Source organism: Anser brachyrhynchus (assembly GCF_964034855.1).
Source record: "Anser brachyrhynchus genome assembly, chromosome: 2".
Taxonomy (NCBI): domain Eukaryota; kingdom Metazoa; phylum Chordata; class Aves; order Anseriformes; family Anatidae; genus Anser; species Anser brachyrhynchus.
Genome location: NC_137695.1, coordinates 13,540,757 through 13,565,337, shown reverse-complemented (window position 1 = coordinate 13,565,337; position 24,581 = coordinate 13,540,757). Strand labels below are relative to the sequence as shown.

The 24,581-nt window shown below is 36.1% G+C and overlaps 2 long non-coding RNA genes across 4 annotated transcripts in view; one reads left to right on the top strand and one right to left on the bottom strand.

Annotated features, from left to right (window-relative positions):
• LOC308189511 overlaps positions 1 to 17,623 on the bottom strand; it is a 29,250-nt gene extending 11,627 nt beyond the window's left edge. Inside the window, exon 1 of the long non-coding RNA XR_013946417.1 lies at positions 17,383 to 17,623. This is a non-coding gene — a long non-coding RNA (uncharacterized lncRNA). The remainder of the gene's footprint in view (positions 1 to 17,382) is intronic.
• LOC308189510 lies at positions 1,956 to 23,286 on the top strand. Of its 3 annotated transcripts, XR_013946414.1 has the most exons (6): positions 1,956 to 6,473; positions 7,860 to 7,913; positions 9,025 to 9,129; positions 12,765 to 12,873; positions 14,681 to 14,755; positions 20,973 to 23,286. It is a non-coding gene; the product is annotated as an uncharacterized lncRNA (long non-coding RNA). The 3 variants fall into 3 exon arrangements; XR_013946416.1 differs by having other exon boundaries at positions 9,025 to 12,873; XR_013946415.1 differs by lacking the exon at positions 14,681 to 14,755 and having other exon boundaries at positions 9,025 to 12,873.
• The last annotated feature ends 1,295 nt before the right edge of the window (positions 23,287 to 24,581 follow it).

The following is a 24,581-nucleotide window of genomic DNA, read 5'->3' as shown; positions in this document are numbered from 1 at the left end:
AGGGTTCAGGAGCCTGGGGCATTGCTGCACCAAGGGCTGAAACACAGTCCTGCTGACAGAGGTACTCTGGGACCAGAACTGGTAGAGTTGCATCAGTGCATATCCCTACGCCAACTGATTAACTTTGATTAAACTGCATTGATTAGTGCATTAAATATTGTATCACAAGTAATTTCATATTAAAAATAGAATGAGCAGCTAGTGACTAAAGAATACAATGTTAGCCTTAGCATGCCTTATAGTACGTATTAGAGAAACAGTGGCAAGGAACAATAAAACATATGTGCTATGCCACTGGTAAGATAATATCACTGTGCACTTTGTATGCAGGATCTCCTCAGCCTTGCTAGCTCCACCTACACTCTCCAGATAGCGATATTGTGTGCTGTGTGGATGTTGAAGATCATGTAAATGCTAGCTCAGGGGTTTCCTCGCTTCTCTTTTCTGAGTCACTTCTTCATGCTTCCTCTTCCCTTTCCCCTCCAATAGCTCTCTGACTTCTCTAATGGGTTGTAAAACCCAGGATGAAACTAAACTATGTTCAGTTCTTTCTATTGCCTAGAAACATACGACCTCACCTCCTCGTTAAACTCTCTAAACATTGCATAACAGGAAATTCTTAAGTATTTCATTTTCTTTATATAAAATGGAATTACTTCCTTTGGAATGATAGTCTCAAATATCAGAAAGGCCTAAAGAATGGGACTTGTGTTTTAAAACCTGTTCAAAGAAGGGACTTGAAGTTGACCCCCCTTTTTTCTAGCTGAATATGCTCAGTATTAATATATGAAGTAATAAAGAAACTTTCCTCCCTTCAGTGTGCAACTCTTAATGTAACGAGAGCACACTGACATGATAAGGACTTCCAGGCAAGATCAGTGAAGGAATAGGATTTATGGAGAAGAAGGAAAGCAGATGTTTGGCATTGCCTAGAAGATAATTCACTCCACTGGTGGAAGAGTACATCAGATCCAAAAAAAAAAAAAATACTTAAATACCTAACTCTTCCAAAGTAATTGGGAGTTAGTTTCCTAAACATTTTCACATATCTGGCCTCAGGCTTTTCAGGTGATTGTGGAGGAATACAGAAGGTTAAGTGTTTCAATTACCTAAAAGGACACAGTTTGTTAGCCATGTTAGCCATTAGCTTCTTGGCAAGGTGTAATTTTTAATTATTTCAGCTGGATTACTAAAATTTTCAGGCCCAGATATTTGGTCTTGAAGGAAAAAAAAAAAAATTCAAGGAAGGATTCTCTTTTTTTTTTTTTTAAAAAAAAAAAAAACAACTCTCTTTTCCTCATTTGAAAAACTGTTTTCATTTATAACTTAGCATACACAAAACTTAAATGTTCTGTTGATTGAAAAATTACTTATGAAAGAATACAATTATTTTCTTGGCTGCTTGTTTTGATTCTTTTTCTCCCTGGCATTAGTATGGACCTTCCAGGAATTTGTAGCTTTAGCAAATATCATTTTATTTATGGAATAATTCATTCAGCATTTCAGTTCATTGGTAAATCTCCCCTTTAAGTGTCCTCTGCCTACCATTAATCTCAAAAGTACAGCACTGCAGCAAAGTTAGTTAAGCAGCTTACACAAAGGCTAACTGGCTACATACACAGTCTGGTGCCTTTTCTATGACAGCCTGACAAGCTTGCCTTCCTCTTGAATATCCAGGATTGTGGCTGATTTCTCCACAGAGCAGAAACTCTTCCCCTTCACCCCGTGAATATCAGTTTTGTCTAAAACAGCTTATTAAAAAAAGATGAAAGACATTGGTCTTCAAAACTCTTCTTTTTTAAACCACATTCTCTGTCTGAAATGCCCTTCACCATGTGCCTGGTGATAAAATATAAACTCTCTTCAAACATTTTATGTATGTACTTCACGCATTTTAAGCATTTAGACTATTCAAGAGCACTGCCCTCTGCGAGGAAGTGTGGTGTCAGCTGGATTCTGCATATGCTTCTCTATAATGCTTTCATGATAATGCAAATACATACTTCCTCCTTTCTGTCACAGCTAAGCTTCCAAACTCCTGTTCACAAACCTTAGTAGACATAGTTTCATCAAGAATAATGGCAAAGCAAAGGATCTGAAATGTGAGCAAAGTATATGAGACCTGTGGCATTCCTGACAAGGAGGAATGTTTCAATGGTGAAAAAACATATACATAAAACAAGCTATTTCATCAGCAACAAAAATAATAAAGACTTGTTTTCACCATCCCTTGACCCTTTCCACAGTACTCAGGTCTTTCCCACATATTCCTTATTACCTTCAATCCTCCTGCATCTCCCATGTGTTTGGCTGGGCAAGTGGCAGCATATGCTGTGACAGATTTACAGCTACACATGTGCTGACTGTCCAAACATATATGGGTGTTGACTGGCCAGCTGGCTGCTTCCTCCTGAAGTGAGTATAGGACTGGATTGAAATGGCTTTTCTTTCAAGGAAATGTTAATGGGGGCCTTAGCTATAACCAGGAACTCATTTTCATAAAATAAGGGGGAACTTGTAATTTTTGAGACTACACCTCTGTCAGATTTAGTTGTATATCTCTATATATCTCTAGAGATATAAATAGATATAAATTGCCAGGGATGGCAACAACAGACAGACAGATGGACAGACAGTATGATCACACAATCCTCATTTCTTTAGGAAACATGACTGAAATAATTAGCTTTTCCTTGAATTCCTGCACCAAGGTGTACTAAAACCTTCATTATCCTTTTATACCCTTACTGCATGATGATAGATATAAAATATTTTTTCTATTCACCAAAAAGCTTTGATTTATTTATTTATTTTATTTATTTATTTATTTCTGCTTTCTCCAAAGATATGCACAGATTTCTCACTGAAGTGAATGAAAATTTCATCCCTGGGAAGAGTAGCTAATTGGGGAAGAGATGCTCATAAATGTACCTGGATCTGAATTAGCCCAAGGATCTTTCCATGCAGTTGTTTAGTGGTTTGATGTTACTTTTTCTAAGAAAAGGAGAGAGTAGCATTAATCATACAGAAGGCAAATTCTGAATGTAAATTTTGGCCAAAAAGACCAGAGAGAAGATAGCTTCCTTGCTGATTAAGCCACGGTAAGCAGTTAAAACTATTGCTCAAATAAAATGATGTTGTTCTTGGTGGGCTTAAAGATAGTGACAGTGAAAGTTTAAGGAAGCATTAGTAACAGCAGTACTGTGCATAAAGGTGTTCTGCTTAAAATGCTAACTTATTTAGATTATTAACTCCTATTTTATTATGCATACATTTAGCAAAAGATAGAAAATAAGATTTATTTTTTTTTGTCTGCACCATCTTTGTAAGAGCAGATGTAAATTCTGACTTTGCAGTTGTCCTGATAAAGACGAAAAGGAATTTTTATGGTCAGTTATGACAGATGAGGTGAAGCCTTGCCTACCTTTAGACATCTATCATGTAGGTATTAACATCTAAGTTGGTCACTATCAAAACCTCTTTACAGATAATGTGAAGAAACAGACATTTGTAGGGTTTGACTGAGCTGTTTTAGACGTTTCCTGTACGATGATATGAGCTAAGCACTAGAATTGTTTATTTTTCCCCATTGATTAGTCATTTAAAAATATTCACCAATAAATAATTTTGTTCCAGATATAAGCATTTTGTCAAACATCAACATATTGATAAAACAATATTAACCAGATTATATTAAAAAAAAAAAAAAAAAACATTTTTCATTTTTCATTGCTTGTGTTTTCCAACATTTTTTTCTTAAATATGAAGTGATTCTTGTGGCTACAGTCAGCATTGGGTACACCTTAGCTCTTTCTGAGGATTAAGGAGGAATGTATTTTCTGGTGTTTTCTCCAGTATCCTTTTAAATAGTATTAAGAACAAGACAAAGAAAGCTGAAGCTCTGCCTGGGCTTAGTCAAATCATCCAATCACCTCCTCTCCCCCAGTTCTCATCTGTTACTCAGTGGACCTCTTTATGGTCTCATGCCAGAAGAAATCACATTTTGATTTTAGGATGCTCCAATACAGCAATTTTTTGTACAGCATCTGTTTCCATCAGCTCACTTAGCTTTTCTGCCTTGAGCACTTTGAAAGTGTCTGGTGAATTAGCTGCCCAGCGGTACAGTTTCATGCTCCCTCATCAGTGAGGATCTTATTGGTGATTTCAGTGAGCTCGCAAATTTAGAGGGGCTTGAATCTCTGGAGAGCTATTGCTGCAACTCTAATAAGAAGGTGTTGATAGACCTTTGGCAATGCTATTGCAAGATCGGTTCAAGGTTATTCTCTTTTTTTTTTCACTGTACTTAGGATATGTTATTTGTGCTGCTGGATTTTTGCTGTTGAACAATTAACTACAATATTTTTTTATGCTCTAAGGCAAAACACCCAATCCTTTCCTACATTTACTCCCACTTTATACTTTCAAGCAATCATTTTTTTCTGAGGTCATGACACGTCTTGCTTATGTTCATAAGATTCTCTATAACTGCTCTTCTTTGGAGAAGGAAATATACTTCTGTTCCTCATAAACCTAGTCTTATCTTGATTTTATTAGGGTAAATTAATTATGGGAAAATGATGATTCATCATGGCATACTGGCTATAGAAAATCACATTTATTCAAATTAATCTTGTAGGAGGTTAAGTTTCTCTTACACCACAATTTCTCTATGTCCTTTGACATTTTAACACTCTTTCCCCCTTTATTACCTGTAGGTCAAAATGTATTTCTTCTTACATGCTTTAAGAAACAACAAATCGTATGTATGCAGACAGATTGGCAAATATGCAAGTACAACAAAGAATTTCTTTACATGACTAATTTAAAAGATACTCCAAAAGCTGGATATCTGTGGAGGGGTTTTGTTTCTTTCTCTAGAGCCTTCTGACAAAACAACTGCACTCTGTTTTGCTGCATTTGTAACACCTCTGCCCACTTGTAACTATCAATCAGACTGTGAGACTTTTCATAAAATGTCTTTGATTAACCAAAGACATCGCCTTTGTGTTTATCTGGAATTTGTAGAACATAGCAGGTCTTGTAGATGTCACCTTATTAAATATATATGAAATGAAATAATAAAAAATGTAGCTATTTACTTGTAAACTCATAGATGGTAGTAGAATGAGTGATTTTTTTTTCTTTTTCTGTTTTTTTTTTTTTTTTTTTTTTTTTTTAATAAAAGCTACTGTACAACAGCCTTAGGGGAAAAATAAACAGTATTATATACTTTAAGGGAATTTGTCTGTAATGAGGGGAGCTGATGGGGAGGGGAGCATGATGTTTTCCAGGAAAACTTTGCAAGCAGCAGTTTTCTTGGAAACATATGATGCCACAGAAGGCAGATGCTTTTGTTTGAAAAGCAGCATGTCATGCAGATGAACATTGTGCTTTAGCAAGTGTAATATCTGAAAGGAAAGAGATGTCAGAAATAATAATCCACCCTCAAAGCCAGTTATGATTAAAAAAATATTTGCATGTTGCTGCTGTTGCCTCATATGGTGACATTGAATTCACTGAAGGTGTTTGCATCCCCACGAAGTATGGATTATTTCCCATCACACTGGTAGGCTCCCAGAATGCCAAGTTATTTGCACTGTATGAACAGATTGCATAATTATCTGTTGACTTTCTTGAAAGGAGAGTTGGCAGTGGAGTGTGATTAGGTTTTCCAGAGCTGGCAAATGCAGAGGTGAGGATACAGACTCATGAGGACCATATCATTGTAATTTTAAATAATGAGCAGAAACTCTTGGGACAATTTTTTTTTTTTTAAACTAAGAGATTAAACACCTCAGATGTGATATATATATTTGGTTGATTTGGCATGTGATGTTCAGTTGAGTGAATGTCTGTGTTACTACTGAGTTGCTGAACAAAGATGAAAAGGTAGCCTACTAGCAATGTTCTTATTGCCTCTGGAAAATTTAGATTTTGCACAAATCTGTCAGTCTTCCTGTCAGAAAAATTCAAGTCAAATAATTTTATCCCAGGCTTGGTAAATATATTTAAAGGAAACTGAAACCCCTTCTACATGTCTGGTACAATCTGTATCTATTCCTCTGAGTGGTATTAACTATTTCTGTTCTGAGCTCACATCTCATTTCTTCTCTGGTGAGATTTCTAAAAACCTGACTATGCACACTGCATTGAGCTCTCCACAGCAAAACTCAAAGAGAGATTTAGCTCGAGTCTGGAACTGCAATAGCTTTGCACCACACTCTAACAGAACTTTTTTACTGCTATTAGGAGGAATAGTTGATCATTGAGAGAAATGATGACTGAATGACCTAATTTATACAGCTTGATTTTGATCACCTGATAGATCACCTGATTTTCTCCTCAGATGGCCAGATCTTCCAACACATAAAAAACATGAAGTTGGTCAGCAGGAGAAGACTTTGTTAGCAGCATTTTCTCACTTAAAGATCAGCCTGGTTTGATGAAGCTAAACTAAAGTCTTCATAAAAAGGGTTTGTGATACATGGAATGGCTTATGAAAGGCATTATTTGTTATCTCTGCTCTATGGCCTGCGATACCCACCTACTTTTACATATCTCAGAAAAATTACATAATGCTTTCTGGAAATCACAAGTCTATGCTGCATGGTAGAAAAAAATCACCCAGAGAGGGCACCAAATCTGTCACTCTACAAAGACCAAAAGGGATTCTAGAAGTAAGAGAAAGAAAGTCACGCTGAACTGAAATGAAAATCCTATTTTGATTTTTGATTTTTTTTACATGATTTATTAAGAATAATATTGTAAAAGTAATCTAACTCTAAAGAATTTTGAACTATCAGAATTTCCAGCAAAACATGTTGACTGTGTTAGCACACAGCTCATACAGCAACAACAAAAAAACTATATTGCTATATTACAGGTTAGGTGGCTCTTCCTTTTATTTATCTTAAGTGTGAAATATCTTTTTTTCATTTACTAAAAAACAACAAAGTAAAACTATACAAAATTTTTGTATCAGAAAAGAAGCTGAGTTTAGATGTTCACTTTTCTAACTAGAAATGTGCATCTATGGGAAGACAATGTTTGAAGTACAAGATTAAAAAAATACCTTAATATAACATATATTCATTCGATTATTCTTCTGCTATGCTTACTGGTTAGTGAGCAGAGGACTGAGATTCTGTAGATTAGAGATTGTACAATCTCAAAATACTGGAAGTCTTGTTTGTTCAAAAATCTTTGAATTCTTTGAATCAATTTCCCTTCTGATTAGAGATTGAACACTGCAAGGTGTATATGAAAGTAAGTAATTGATTCAGAAGGAAAATCAGAGGTTAAAATTGCAATTTTCTCCAAAGGAAACCTCTCCTGTTTTGAATTTTTAGTAGCTGTCTGTGTATTATTAACAACTCTACTTAGATTTGACAGGCAAGTAATAATGTGGTTATTCATCTCAAAGACAGTGGACCAGAATACATTTCTGGCTCTATAAATGCATTTTAAAAGCTGCAAGACAAATTTCATTACAATAAAGAATGGGGATTTGGTAAATGTAATCTTTGGGGGTTTTATTGGTAGATAAATCTTTCTTTTTCTAAAACTGCTGTTAGGGTTTTAGAAAGCTTAATAAATAGAGCAAGTATTCCCCTATTTATTAGTAACAGTAATGTTTGAAAGCTGGCAGTGTGACATCCATTTCTGAATACACTGTGTCAACCCATCCTGTGTATAATACCACTGAATTTCACCCAGTTACACAGATATGGATCTGGTTCAGCAAGGATGCTTTACCTTTCCTGGAAAAAATAATAATTTCCAGCCTAAGTTAAAGATAAGATAAACCATGGGAACCTGTTCCACACAAAACCTACTGGAATTTCTTTATTGGCTTACAGAGATGCCCAGCTAATTCACCAGTGTCATTTTTCAAACATCATCTATACGTACAGGTATGTTGACTGCAATGTTTTCGTCTCATAGAGCAATTTTTAGAGAGTATTTTTGTTATGACGAGGTTATCTTTAGGTTTTGATAGAAATTGTAGGTTATTGTTAATAAAAAACAGATTAAATAAAAATATAAAGAAGAAATATATAAAGGGTATCTTAGTACATTTGACTACTTCTCATAAGGTACATCTCTGACTTTATCTACAAATGGCAACTAAAAAACTGAGTCTTTGTAGTTAGAAACTGACCAAAATATCGTGGTAGCATTTAAACATTTCATTGTTTAAAAGTAAAAATGTTAAGTTTTTGAGCTTCATTAAGCTCTTTCTTTTCTCAAGCATTGTATTTTTCAGAAGTCTTTTTTTTTTGACGTTGAACTGATAGCTATTTCTTTTTTGTTAATTAGTTTGATTCTAATTGTTCTCATTACTTTTAATTCTGAATACAGACTTTCAGTTATGACTTCAATCTGTTCAAAAACCATACCACCTTGTTTGTTTCAAAGTGTTACATTCTAGAAATCATTCAATACAAGTGTAAGGCTATTAGTAACTACTGAAATAATGATAGTTTTACCTCACATGATGGAAACTGTCCTGACTCAAAGTAAGAATGTGGCATATTAAATAAAGGCAATTCCTTAGGAATAGAATTTGATAATGATGTAAATGACAACATAAAGTTGTGGTTTAATGAAAGTTTTGTCCTGTATGTTTCTTAGCAATATTTCTTCTTTACATCTGTCATTATAACTTGGTATTCATAAAATATACACAGGAAAGCAAAATGCTTGAAATTTACTCTTTGCTTTCCCCAAGGAGTGATAAATTCTACTTAGTTGTCTTTAGTCTGTAAGTTACTTCTTCAGCTGAGAAACTACAGCATGAAGGTTTATCTTGTTTTTGTAACGTTCTGCTGGATTGAGTGCATTGTTCATGCCAGTCTATGAGAGAAATTAAGTGGAAGTTACTCTTTAGTTATCACAGGAATTGTATGAAGTCCTAGAGGAGGTGATTGGCTTCTAATTATTTGTCCTTTTATATTAAAAATCGTTAGCCCCATAATACCTTTGTTGCCATAACATATTGCTTCACTTTCCACATTCTTCAAGTGTGTACAGGCTCTTCAGTAGTGAGTGGACAACAAACAGGGATACGGGACAGTGAATGCTAAATGGCGAGGGAAGAACAAATTATTTCAAGCACCTGACTGTCAGGTGGGTATCAGAGAGTTAGAGCCATGGTCCAGAACACAGTTATTAAAGACTCGCTTTTGTTCCTGTTCACCCCAAGCTGTGAGACGATCTGGAAATGTGACACAGCGGAAGCTATAAGCTTTAGACCTTTTGACTTGACTCCTCTAATTCCTACACTCACTCTCTTTTTTGTGACATTTCTAAGCCATTCTCTATCCAGAATAAATAAATAAATAAATAAAATAAAATTCTGGGTCCCTGAAGCTACCAAAAACTTCATATAACTTTCAGAAAGTCATTTCTGAAATCAGCAACAAATTGACCATGAGCCAGCAATGTGCCAAGAAGACCAAGGAGGCCAAATGATATCCTGCCTTAGGAAGAATGTTGCCAGCAGGTTGAGGGAGGTATTCTTCCCCCTCTACCCTGGTGAGGCCTCACTTGGAGTGCTGTAACCAGTTCTGGGCTCTGCAGTACAGGAAAGAATTGGAGCTCCTGGAACAAGTCCAGCAAAGAGCTACTAAAATGGTTAAGGGACTAGAGAATCTCTCATATGGAAAGGCTGGGCCTGTTCAGCCTGGAGAAAAGAAGGCTCACAGGGGATCTGATCAGTGTGCATAAGTATCTGAAGGGTGTCAAGATTATGAGGCCAGACTCATCTCAGTGGCACCCAGAGAGAGGCAATGGGCACAAACTACAGCACAGGAACTTCCGTCTGATCTTGAGGTAAAAAATCATTACTGTGAGTGTGACTGAGAACTGGAACAGGTTGCCCGGAAAGGTGGTGGATTCTATGGAGATATTCAAAAGCTGTCTGAGCACAATTCTGGGTAATGTGCTGTAGGGGACCCTGCTTGAGCAGAGAGGTTGAACTAGATGCTCTCCACAGGTCTCTTCCAACCTCAACTATTCTGTGTTTCTGTGATTTGACCTTGTCTTCCTTGGAGCATTTCTGTAACCCATTTGATTTTACCTTTTTCAAACTTAATAACAAATTGTAAATACATGAACAATACTTTGATAAAGCTGCTGCTCCAGATTTTGTTATGAATAAACAGATAAAGATTTTGTTAAGTGATTTTTTTATTCTTTTTTTTCCTGGAAGATTTGTTTGACTCTGTCCAGTTCTGAGAGGTCAAATATCAACAGAAACCGGTAGTAATGTTGATAGGTTCTCTTCACTTGAAAATGTCAGCAAGGAGGCCAGAGAACTAATGTAATGAGTTTTCATTTCTAAATTAAGGTTGGAACAGTTTGATAAATGCTAGTCTGGAAAGTTTCCTTTGCTATTGCCTATACTACACTGGAATAACTTGAATGGCAGGTCTGGCTCATAAAATACAGGGCTTTTCAGAGGTGTGACACTAAGTTTTATTTCAAAGCACATCTCAAAACAGAAACACAGCTATGAACAGCAAGACCTGACAACAACAGTATCTCCTCATTTTTCCTCTGCTCAGTGCAATTGCTCTTATCCTAGCCCTGACCAATTGCTGGCATGTGAACTCCCCAGCCAGTAAAGGCATAAAACCACCTTCTGGCTTTGTCTCATGAGCAGTAATGTTTGGTAAATAGGAAACAAACAAAGAAACAAACAAGCAAAACAAAACAACACAACAACAACAAAAACACTCCAACAACAAAAAACACTACAGCTACAAATCATTTTAGAAGGAAAACAACCTTCTGTGCTCTTTGGTTACACGTGCATCCTGCACATTACAAACCTTTGACAGACATGTGACCATCTTCACACATCTATCAGTCTTATAGCTAATTGCAGAATTTCAAATCAAAAGCTACCAATCTGCCATCTCTCACAAGTACTTAACTCTCATAGAAACTAAATTTGTATGACACAATCTCTCTTGAATTCCTAAAATCAGCTAATCTATAAGTAATACAGACAGAAGGCACAAAACACAGTTTATACCCTTTTATCCACCTGCTATCAAGTCAATGCACGTCTGTTATCTAACCTAAATTGTTGGCAGCAAAGTTGGAATGAGCTTTCTCACAGTGATTAGATGTCTCTGCTGGCTCTGACTCTAGTAGCATATGCTACTCGAATATATCTGCCCTGTAAGACCTACTTTATTATGAAGACCTACTATACCAGTTATCATTTCTTAGAAGATCAAACCAATGCAGCCCTCTGTTCATGAGGTCAGAATTACAAAGCAAAATATAAAAAAAGATGCAAAGATTTCCAATATCCACCTAGCCAGCAGACCCTCTAATTTTGTATTCTTTAGAAGTTGACTCGCCTCAGGTTGCTTAGAACAGGGTATAATAAACCCCATGAGGGCAATAACCATGGTCTGTCCATAAACATACATTCATAAGTTATTGGATAAATTTACACCCTAAAAGTTAATGAATTATATTATCTTGCATAGATCTGTTCTAATTTTACATATATCTATGCTAAATGTGAGAGTTCTGTTTATCTTTTTGAATTTTCCTAAGATTTTGTATATCAAGGACATCTTGCAATGATTAGATTTAAAGACTAATTGGATGTTCAGAATTGCTTCTGCTGAGCAATGCTTAATATGTTACTACATTTATTATTATTATTATTATTATTATTATTCCCCCTTCTTGTATTATAGAACAAATTATGTTGGAACATCTGCTTTACTATCTAGGAGTTCATTCATTTTTCCTGTAAGTTTCTTATCCTTGCTGAAATTTAAACAATTCCCAAATTTCTGTTTCCCTGAATTTATTTTTATTTTTTTTCTCTATATCTTTGATTCTTGATTTTGATGCAACATTTTTTCTGCTATACATGTATACTGAGATTGGGTAGCTAGAGTTATAACCTGGCTGAAAACCTCCAATTATTTTATTCAGTAGCTTCTTATCACTTTTTTTTTTCTACTATATTTTTTTGTAAATCTTTATATAAGTTTTAATTTTTGACCACAGCTGCACATACAAATGCTTTCATTGGCAGTCCTAGGATTTTCTCTCAAGAGTTTACAGTTTATTTCAAATTCAAACAAAGATATATAGTTTATTTCTTCTATTTGCAGTATAAAATGTTTTATTTATCACTGTAACAAAATCCAATCCAACAGCCAATAAGCTCTGCAGAAAGACTTAATGGTTGTTTTATCCATCTGCATTTTAAAAATGGTTGAGTTTCTCTCTGTTTCGTTTACTACAATATGTACCAAAATATTTATAATACCAGTTTTATCCATACTTGTTGAAATATGGTAAGCTCGCTTTTAGAGAGGAAACAAACTTTAGATCCTCAATATGAAATAAAATCCAGATTCTGATACCTTTAACTAGGCTTTGAGTCAAGTCTTGCATGGTTCTTTCTATAGAAGAGATGGCAATCTTGAAATGTGGTAGAATTTTTTTAAGCACTATAGCTGACTGTCACTGGTGTCTGGCAAGGTCTTCACACTGAACTTGCCTCCAGTAACAATTAATCTTTATCACTGTCCTAGACCAAGACAGACAGGCAATTCAGATATCACAGAGGCTGAATAGCCCTCTGCTGATACATGCCTGTTTTCATCAACTTTATGGGAGCCTAAAACACACAAGTTACTAATTTAATCTCTGCAGTTGAATGTTTGTTGAATGCAGCTAAAGTTTGGCAGCATAAACTCATAACATTGTTTTCCTTTGTGCAGGGTCATTACTGCAATACATCTCAGCGAAGACCAAAAGGAAGGAGTGGGAGGCTGATACTAAAGTGATTTATCCAGCATCTACAGATGTTTCACCAAGAATCACAGAAAGGTTAGCTAGAATAATTGGAATTTTCTTCTGCATAATATATTTTATGTGATCTTAAATTGTTGTAATTCCTATTATTAGTACTGTTTCTTGTCCAATTTTTGTATCTCAAAACAGAGGGGAAAAAAAAAAAAAAAGTAAAATTGAGATATTGAAAGGAATTTCAGAATTTAGAGTTCATCAATAACTACATAAATAATCTTTCCAAAGCACCTAAAGATTCCGTATCTGAATCATGGTAGTATTCATTTCAAAAGTTTTCATCTGAGAAACTCACTACTGGACTTAATCCAGCAAATGACTTTATAATAGGATTATCATGTTTCAAGAACACACAGAAGAAGAAGCTTCCTTTCCCTTTTCACATAGTATTTATTAGATATTTCCTCCGGTGATAGGGAATTCAGGATCATTTAGTTCCAAGAGAACACACTACTTCATGCTATGCTAGAACTTAAGGGTAGAATTTAAGGCTTTTTCTCTGGTGAACCTTTTATTTGAGTGCCAAAAATTCCTGGACTACTTCACAATATGAGCATATTTTATTGACTGAAATTTGTTTACAAATAATTTCAATTTTTCTGCCATTTAGGAACTGAAACAAAGCTTCTTCAAATGCACTCGTACTCTTGCATTGATTTAGATGACCTTTTGACCAGCTCCTTGGAGTAGCTTGAGGGGAGATTTAAGCTCTGATCAAAAATGATAAAAGTCCTAAGAATTTCTGAAGTTACATACTGCCATCTCAAATGAATTCATTCTTCTGAATTCACTGGAGAATCCAATACAAAATCTGTATTAGTTAACCAGTATTGAGACCTGCCAGGTGTTAGTACAAAAGTTTTTGTTGCTATTTTATTTTACTTCATTTCTCATTTGCTGGTTTTAAAGTATCCAAAAAGTCACAAAGTATCGCATTTGTTTTCAATAAGGAATATGTTTAACTGTTTACCAGCTCATGGCTACTTTAGCTATTCTTGCTTGCATAAGAGATAAGAAAAAATAAAATTGTTCAGAGTCACTCTGTAAATAATACATCAGAACGATACCACTCATCTGAGAGTTGCAGATCTCTTAGTCTCAGTCTTCTCTTATTCATATTAAGCTCACAATCATGAAGCGTCAATTATTAAACATACTTTCAGATTTATCATGAACAAATATTTTCCCGTTCTTCCATCTTTTGCAACCTTTGCTCAGTTTCCAGAATCAGCAATACAAAAATCAATAGATAATATATTTCTTTGCTAGAAAAAGCAGTGTTAGCAGCAGCAGAAACACGACAAGGTCATTCTGTCTGTTTCAGGCTACCAAACATGCACGCTTACCGACACTAAGGACAGGGAACAGCCCTGGATTTCGGCAGTGTGCTCTGCTACTGACCACAGCATATATGTCAACACATAAAGCACATTCTGTGTTATCAACAGGCACATATATATGCAAGCACGTAACCCAACTTACTTTCTGCCTCTGCACTGACTGACTGCTTATTAGAACAGTGGAACTTCCAGATTACTATTCTTTTGCAATATTTTATTAGAATAAGTCTTTTTTTGTATTAAAACGACAACAACAAAGCTCCAAATGGGATTTTTTGGATGAATTTTCTGGATTTATCAGATGTATTTGATGACTGGAACCTACATATCTTAAGATCTTACATTTCTCAGCCCAGATTTCTAAATGTCTATATTGTTCAGACTGGATATGTGCAGAAATATTGAAGTCTTGAGAGAGCACCAAGCTGACTTGTTCCTCTGTCCTACGAGTCTAATCATGATAGCAGGAACATATACTTCCTCCACAGGCCTCAAATCAGCATCCTTGTCCATACTGCACAGCCAAGACAGATTGCACTTTTCCTTTTCTACTTGTATAACAGGTGAGTAATATACAAGAGACCCAATTCAGTCTCTACCTGTCCTGACTTGCAAAAAAACAGCGGTGGCCCATTTCCTAAAATTTCTGTAAGTAGTGGGTGTGGACTATATAGTCTATCTCTCGTATCTTCCAACTTGTAGTCCAGTTCATATTTAAAAAGATTCAAGCCAAGAAAGACAGAAGGGGACTTGAAATCAACTCCAGTTTAAACAGACCATGAGTTTCTTCTTGACTGTTTCTCGATACACAATCTTGATTATGTCTGTGATGCTTTTATTTATTTATTTATCTCAACCATTTCATTTATGCCATGGAACTACCCAGATTAAATCTAGTTTCAATCTTGATGTTATTTAACCATTTTACTACAGAATGAACACAAAATGAAAGCCTGCCATAGTTTTTATTATAATTTAGCTATGCAGCCCTTAGATCAAAGCTGTCTTGCAGATGTACGCTGCAAGGTATGAATGGGACAAAGTGTGCGTACTTGCAAAAGATCATGAAGTTGAAGTTTATGGATGGTTAATTCCAACAAAATTTCACCTTTGTAGAGAAAGGTCCTTTCTCATCCTTACTCTTTGAACATCACACAAAGCTGTTCTCATATTGTGTCTTTAATGTTGCTTCACTGGGAAAAAGAGTTATCTTCTGAGTAAACCTACTCTTCTGGTCAAACACTGAATATTCCTGTGATACTTGGGGATGAACCAGCAGCAGGAAGGTGATGTAATTACAATGCTGGAATGAGATTTGGGACTCTGCTTAATCAGAAACCTCACTTGCAACCTTGGAAAAATCTCATTCCTATATTTATTTAAAAATTTTTCTTCATAAATCTATGAAAAACTATTTTTTTCCCCCATTACCATTCCAATTGGCATGTATTTGTTTTACAGGAACATCTTTTACCAGTATTAAGAGACTAAGCCTTTTAGAGTCCTGGGTGCACATTAAGTGCCATAGGTAAAAAGAAAGAGTTCATCCCTGTGCCAAGAACAAATAGATTTGGAACAGCAGATGAACTTCTTTGTGAGCACTTCCAAAATTATATTTTTATTAATATCTTTCATCTTGGTTGACAGGATAATCCATCATAATTAAAAAGATAACCTAGGTTAGTGAGGCTTTTTCTGCAACAGAGTTGTGAAATCAATTTTTAGATGGCCTTTGTATGTACAACAGAGTTTTCAATGCTTATGAGAGAAAATGTCCCCACTGAACACAAACAGTGATAAGGACACACTTTTTTTTTTTTTTTTCTCCTGACTAAAACCAGAAAATTGACCAAATAAACTACAGGTCAGATTCTCAGCTGTATAATTTTGAGAATGTCAACAGTAATTGACTGTCATAAATGGTCACATAAATATGCATATTTCATGGAACCATGTGTATTCTCTAGAAATTTTAGCACATACTTTTGATACTAGCCAATAGGTAAAAGGAATTTATTACCAGAATAAGTTTTATAAAATAAAAATGTCTGTATGTGCATAGGTTTTATCTGTTACTGGATTTATATCTAAGACAATGTTATAAAAGCATGCCATTGTCACCAAGTGTTTTCTGAGCTCCAGAACAGAGACTGCAGCATCTACAGATGTTCTATTCATCTCACACTCTCTTTATAATTAATGTAGAGAAATAGACATTTTTAAGGTGTAATTCATCTGGCTTGTTTAAAACAACCACTTTAGGATGTGATGAATCACACCTTAGACTACATTGACAGTACTAATGAAAATTCCTTAACTTTAAAGGACGTCCACGGTGTCTGACTCAGACAAATTTAGCCCAGGTAGCCTAATATGGTGGAATGATTATGGCTTCCATTCTTAATTTTGTGAACACTTGTTTTCTACATTTGGATAATTATGTTTTTTGAGAATTAAGTTTCACTTCATAAATTCATTCACTTTGCCAGGGTCTGGGAAACTTGACTACTCAGAGAATGATAGATAGATATTTGAGCATCAGAATAACTTTTTTAAGCAGATGACTAAGGCATATAGCTTTAGTAATATTGGTTTTAATTTCTCTGTGTGTCAGCTGTTCCATATGTTAAATACAAATTATAGTATTAATCTTATTATGAGCTGGTTTTCATTTATTCGTTCAGTTTTATAAAGCGCTTGATAAACTCAAAAGGGTAGAGATGCCAAATATTATTAGCTATGTTATTCCTCTTTATATCTAAGTGAAATTAATGTATTCCCATTACTTATTCTTAGATGTTTTCACTTCAATTTGAATGTTTAATCCTATTCATCTCTCCTTTCTAACTAAATATGATCTTTAACTGTCCATCACCATGCCTTGAACATCCTGAATTTTTACATCAGTACATTTGTGATTCAGAGCATATCCTACAACACCCTTTCCCACTCTGTATTGAATGTGCCTTCCATATGCTATTGAAGATTCAGCATTGCAAGCTATCATTATATTAATTTTAAGACACTTTTTTTTATCAACAGATGAACAATCACTATGATTAAAAATGCTTCTCCTCTCAAGGGCTTGTACAGTATTTTACATTCTCTGGCATGTTGATTAGTTATGTTGATTGAAAATGAGTGAAAAACAGAGACAACTTATTAGCCAGTTTAGTTAGCTGCTACTTACATTAATGAAAATGTCTGGATATATGCCCATTAAGAGTACTTGGGAGATCAGAGGTAGAAAAGCGATTCCTTTGCTTCTCACTGATGACAATTTGGAAAGCAGCATTCCCACAAATGGCTGCTGAAGCATGTACAGCCTCCACAAGGAAACATTGCTGCACAGGAGCCCAGTCCAAACTAGAGCACCCTTGGGAGCAGGGGAGTCACACTCAGCCAGTGTTTGTATTCCCCTTCCCCCACCTCCCTCCTCAACCTGATGGCTGGCAGCACAGGTGCTTTGGCAGCAGTGGTATTTATCAGTGAGAGCAGCTAGCAGCAGCTCCATTACTGCCACTACTAACAACATGCCAGTCTTTCATTACCAGGGAGGTACTGATAGAAATACGTGAAAGCACAGTTAGTTTTCTGAAGGACAGCTTTGTTTTTTCTTCACTAATTGTTTATTTAAAGGGCTACCTCAGAGAAGCTTTAAAGCTGTAAAACTGAATTTCTTATATATGTTATATATATAAATTATATATATATATCACTTCAGCTGCCAGAAGGGAGCTTCATGCTGAACACAAAATCCATTCTCTCAGCTTTATATAGCTAGTAAAATGCACTGATTGTCCGTGGTGGCGAGCAGGGGGGATGGAGGAGGGCAAGTGAAATGTTACTATGATTCCTATTTCATGATTGGAATTGTAAGGGTAAAAGCAATAAAGTGATTTGCCTAAGGTGATGCAGAAAATGCCAGGAACTGAATCCAGACCTCCTGAGTCACAGCCCAATGCCTTAATCAGCTGACCATGTTTCCAAGCATTTGGCTTTACAAAATCAGTTGGCCTGATTTACTGGCAAAGTCTTACGATAGTGATTTTTCCCACTACAAAAAGTCAGTGACCTAAAAAAAAAAAAAAAAAAAAAGTATGTGGAAACATATCCTACTGGAGAAATACTGCAAAATAAAAATAATAATAATTAAAAAAATAAAAATGGCAAAAACAGGAAAAAAAGGGATATTAATAGAAACTAGGCTTACTGGTAGTGCAGGACCTGTTTCAGCAACACTGCAAGAGTCAGCTGGCTACAATTTGTCATAAGGAACTGTGCATTAGAATGAAAGACAGAGATGTGATCACAGGGAAAACATCTGCTACTTGTCAGCTGTCACTTAGACAATGGGAAAGGTCTAAGAAAGAGTTTGGAGTACTTTGCTTGTTATTCTTAGGCTGCTGCAGAACCACTTTCTTTTTCAAAATACTTAGCTCTGTCTGAGCAAAGAAACTAGATTTCATCCTCACTTTGCTTGAATTCTGTTGAGTGGACTTCAAGTAGAAATATGCCAGAGAACAATGTCATTAATTACAGTAGTTAATATTCAGAATTGGTGAGAATATAATTTTAAAGCTATCTATTAGAATTTTACTTATGTTTTCAATCAGACTGCTCCTACTCCATGCTATACATTTATTATTATTATTATTATTATTATTATTATTATTATTATTATTATTATTATTATTATTCCAGCCATTCACTTTTTAATTATTCAAGAAAATATATAGGTAGAATAAAATATGTTATTATTTTGCTGATGTGAACTTTGAATAATTGGCACAATAACATTACCTATTTCTGACACTTTTGACTTAGACACTTTTTCTGACACTTTTGACTTAATGCAGTTAAGGTGCTGGGTTACTGGAAAAGTCAGTGCATATATCTAAGTTTAAACACAGAACTGCTGAATTAGCACTGGAAAATTCAAATAGATAGTTTTTGCATGTTTACACAGTTTTCCCAGTATCAAAATTGATATTTTATGCTATGTGGTGCCTAAGATGAGGACAGATATTTTATTAGTAGGCAGTTTTCCTTTACAACGTAAGTCCAAGTCATGTTTGAAAATCAGAGATCCAAAAATCACACCAATGAGAGAGTCCTGGAGAAACATTTTTTCCAAAGCTTTTTGCAATCCTATCTCCACTTCTATGTTTTTTTTTTGTTTTGTTTTGTTTTTTTTGTCTCTTACAAATGGCAGTTGTAATCTCATCTCCAGAAGACAGGTCATGCCTGGAGAGCAATCTCACATTACATGTATCACTGTTATATACTACAGATGCATTGCAGATTTAATTGTTAAATGTAATTTCTTCAGTAGATGAAAACATTTAATTGTGCATCTTTTGGGACACCTATATCTGTTACATATCAGTTCTAAGGTAGATTCATGGAAAGGTGTTAGCACATAGAAAAAATGATCAACAACAACAGTAACGAAGAGCCCTTTTTTTTTATTGGTATTCTGTTGAGACATCATCATCATACTAAAAGCAGCATATGTCAGCAAGTCTGCAACGTGTGCATTTCATTGTCTCCCAGTTTAACCCACAAATTGTATTTACTGCTACTAAAACATCTATTATGGGAAGTGTTTCATTTTGTAAGAGTGGTGTCCATGTTCTTGGACAAGCTTCTTCTTCTGAGATGCTGCTAAAATCTGCAGTGAGGGAGAGAAAAACTACACAACAGCAACCCAGAAAACAGTAATGAAGAAAATAATTACCTCCTCAGCTGTGGCTAAGGTGGCTGTTAGATACTGATCCTGTAGAAGAAGGAAGATTTATCTGGCAGGCACTACCAGACCAGATGATTAGCAATACATCTCCCTATGTTTTCAAGTGAGTTTGCACATATAGAAACTTTTATGTATTTAGTTCCCTAAAATCATGTGGAAATACTTCCTCTACCTGCTGGTGATTAAAGGAAAACTCACAGGATTTGCAGTTTTTTATTAAAATAACAATAACAATAACAATAATAATAATAATAAAGTTCTGAAAGAGCTTTGTGATTTAAATATATAACCAAATTAGAAAGACCTTTGGGTAGTTTTGACCATGCCTAATAGGGGGGAGGAGAATTACAATATGCTTTATTTCAGCAATAGCTGGATGCAATGGATATCTTATTAGATTTTGAGTGATTAAAAGTCCGGAAGAATAAAACATTATGAAATAGAGTATAAAGCAAGCTGGAAGTACTTTGAGTAAAAAGAAGTTCAGATCTATCTGTGATAGAGGAGAATGGAATAATAATCTGATGTCATCTGCCTGCATCAAAACAGGATTTTCTGTGAGTTTAGAAAAAGAAGAAGGGAAAAAGAAACAGGAAAAACATTATACTTGTATTGTCTTGCACTGCATGGTAGCACGTAAGAAAATAAAAAAGAGAAATGGGCCAAAAGTCATCTTCATGTAAACCTGAATTAGCAGACAGTAGATCAAATTTACCCCTAAAGAATACCCTTCTCTGATAACAAGAAAAAAAAAGGGGGGAAAAAAAGTGCATTGTGAATTAGCATGAATATTAAGCATGGCAAGATAAAAACATATCTCATTTTTGAGCACAAAAATATCATTGTCTAATTTCCTCTCAAATGTGTCATAAATGTGCCTTTTATTCAGTTTTTTGAAAGAAAAATGAATCCCATTACACTTCTCAGTAGTATAGTTATGCAATTCAATGGGGGATGAAATGTCATGATTTAATAAATAGGATAAAGATTAGTAAAATAATCTAATCACCGGTCTCTCTTATTTTCAGTCATCACTGAAGAAGGAAAAGAGCAGGAGAAGAAGATTAATTTGAGGCTTTATGCCGATATGGGTCAGTAGCCCACAGCTTTCCTCTTTTTTGTAAGAGCTAACATGCTTAAGTACAGAGAAGATCACTGAGACTGAGAGTGCTTACAAGTGTAACCCACACTTCTTTGAGCAAGCAGCAGTGGCAGCACATTTCACCTTGCAGGTGGCACCTGGGCATGGTGAGGTCTGCTCTGCTCCCAAGAAAGAACGTGGGATGCTTCTGCAGTGTTTGTGGGTACAGTCCTGAGTTTGGCCTTGGATGCTCTGCCTGGACTTAGCCATTCATAGCCATACATCTTTGCGGTTACCCAGCTGGTACCTTCGAAAAACTCATGATACATTTGGTCCTATGGGATCTGGCTGGACTGTCCTTACTGTTCCATATTCCTTCCAAGCAATGTCACACAGCCCTGGTTGGATAGAAAAGTACCCTGAACTTGGATTGGTTTCAAGCTCAAAGTCTTAGATATTTCCTTGGTTTCTGGATGCCTTCATCTGTGTCCCCCATTGGAGCTACAGAACTCCCATCTACTTGAAGGCCCACAAGCCAGTAAGTACAAGATATGTTAAGCAGGGCTGTGTAAGGCTCTGTCTCACTGTATATTTCTTAAGAGGAACATGTTGTCTGAACGCCTACACCACTATTCCAGGAAGTAGGCACGTTGAATTAATTAGAAGCATTTGATGTTACCCAAGTGAGTCAGGGATTTCAGCAGCCACATATGATACCTTCTGCTCTCACACAGTAGAGAGACAGCCTCAGCCTGAACCTGATTTCTCAGGAGTTTTGACCTCCCTTGTGCTACACCTGTCTTCCACCAACATATCCACATGGAGAATCAGATATATAATCTGCCGTGGTGCTCTCATGTGAACTGCCATTTGCAGGTGGCATTTTTCCTGTCTAAAATAGATGTCTGTAGCCATTTTGTTTTTATTGTTGTTGTTTGTTTTTCCTTCTCATTTTGAGGTTTCAATCAGTTATTCACTCTACAACCTTAAGTTGCCATCAAGTCTGAAAGTCACTGCACAGTCCAGATATACATTTTTAGATCTATCATGCTACTTATTCAGCCCCTGGCTTAAAGATTAAAGGCTTCTTCTGGGTTCACTTCAGTTTTTACAATGTAATTGTCCAACACATTAATGTTTTGTCTCTGTCACTGTGTCAGGGATGACAGGGACTTACCAGGCCAGAGTGCTGAGTCATAAAAGACACCTGGCAGCACATCAGACACCAAATCCAGCTCTTAGGAGAAAAACTAAACTGGACACACAAAAACAATTCAAGATTCAAAATTATAGAAAAAGTATTTGTGATTACAAATTCCCTAAAGTTAGGGTAAAGATTATTTATTTCTGAACCAAGTGCTGACACTTGGAAGTGCTGACAGAGTTTTGGGGGTACAATTTCAGTAAGGGGTCAGAAAAGCTGAATTATTTATTATTCATATGTGTTGTTACTCCTTAACATTCATCAAAATCAGAAGCAGGCATGTGTAAAGCAAGCCACCTGTTTCTTCCTGTTTAATCTGCCATACTTATAAATCATTTACTGAATAAAGGCTTCTGGATGGAACAATGGTGATGTTTACTATAACAGCATTGTAATGCTTGGGCAGAATCTGTGGTCCTTTGAGGTACCTGAACAAGGGCAGTGAATGCTGTCAATGAAAAGCCTGAAGGAGCAAGATATGAGGCAGTCAAGGGGGAAAAACAAGGAAAAGGAGAAGTCAAATGATCATGGCCGTGCTGGCACCATTGCCTGCAGCAGAGGGCTGGAAAACCAGGACATCCCCTGCTATTGGTGTACAAGGAAAGAAGTTTTTTGCTAGGACAGGAGAGAGGATAGAGCGGACCTGAACACAGGTCACATTTTCTTGTCCCTTGGTCAGGCTGTACACACTCCTCAGGCTTTCCTGTTCCTTTCCTCCCCACCGATGTCAATTTCCTCTCTGACTCTCCATCCCAGCTCTATCACCTCCACCTCAATGTCCCATTTTCTTAATGAGCTGGGCAAGGATCCAGTTTTTCATGTCCAAGGTGGCAAAATTCAGCTTAGTCCACACTTCACAATGGCCTTCAGGCCACTCTGAAGTTCATTCATGTAATATTTAAAAGCCCTAACAGTCACCTGACACCCTCAGAGCACGTGCAGATGCGTTGGCTCCCTGAGGCAACCCAAGGCAGTGTTTGCTGAGACCCAAAAGCTGTTTACCGTGAAAACACAGAACTGCTCCATGGAAATCTGTTGCTGTGCCTTGCATCACGCCGGCACTATGTCAATGTCTCTGCTTTTTTCCTGTTTAATCTACCATACATATAAATAATTTACTGAATAATGGTTTCTAGATGGAACGACGACGATATCTGCTATAGCAGAAAAGACCTGTGTTGTGCTGCCTGGTCAGAATCTGTGGTCCTGTGAGCTATGTGACCAAGGAAGCTGAATGTTGTCATAAAAAGACAACAATATGTATTAATGATTTATCTTCCTTTTTTATACGGACATTTAAAAGGACCGAAAGTCACTTCCAGAAACTTCAATAAAGTCTTTGTGCTAGTCATGTACAACCAGTGGAAATATTTGAATTGAAGGCTGGATGAGCTGTTGACTTTGGTGAAGTTATTCAAGAGACCTGCTTCATATGAATTTTGGATTCAAAATCAACTGGACACTTTTTACATTAAAAATCATGTTGTTGCTGGACCTCCCTTGGCAAGGTTAACATTAAAAAAAAAAAAAAAAAGTGAGACCCCTCAGCTCCCTTTTTCAGCTTCCCTTTTACAACTATGTAAAGGCATCTCTCTCCAGGATTCACCCAATGGGTGTAGTTCTCAAGGACACTGTGTGCATTTCTGTAACTATTCAACTGGTTTCAAGCACCTGGATTATCACAGAAATCTCTGAGAATGCAAATCTTCTTTCTTTTTAGAAGAGTCATTCAAAACAACTGCCTATGGTCTTAGCTGGAGGTTGGTGAGGGGGATATCCTGCAAACCAACGTTAGGAATAATTGCAGTGTTCCGTTAGCCTGGTAGGCAGAGAGTACTGCACACCTTGCTGTACGTCTGAGGGCTCCAGAGCCTAACATTAGCTGTGGCACAAGACCTATTTTCTTCAGAAAGGGCAGACCTAAAGGCCCAGCCTGTGTCTGAACAGCTGGCTATGAAGTTTAGAAAACATCTCACCAGTATGATGTGAGCTCCTGTACTTCCCTGAACAGGCTGGGGAACCCTTTTGGTAATCCAGTCCTGTGGATTTCCCTTCTGCATAACTTGTTTTCCTTATGAGTCTCCAGCTTAAAACAATAGAGGAGTTTCCAGCAATAAGGAGATTTTCAGCACTCCAAGCTTAGTCATTTCCTATTACTCAAAGTAAGAAAATGTGAAAGAGTTCCAATTTAGTCTCTGACTAGTAGTCCAGCCAATATTTATATATCTGTTTTCATAAATACTAAATTTCAGAACAGCAGGGTCATTGCCTCCCTATGCAAACAACATGATATTTTGGAACAATTGTTTAAAATGGAATTGTAAATGGCTTTCAACACAACATATTTTGCAG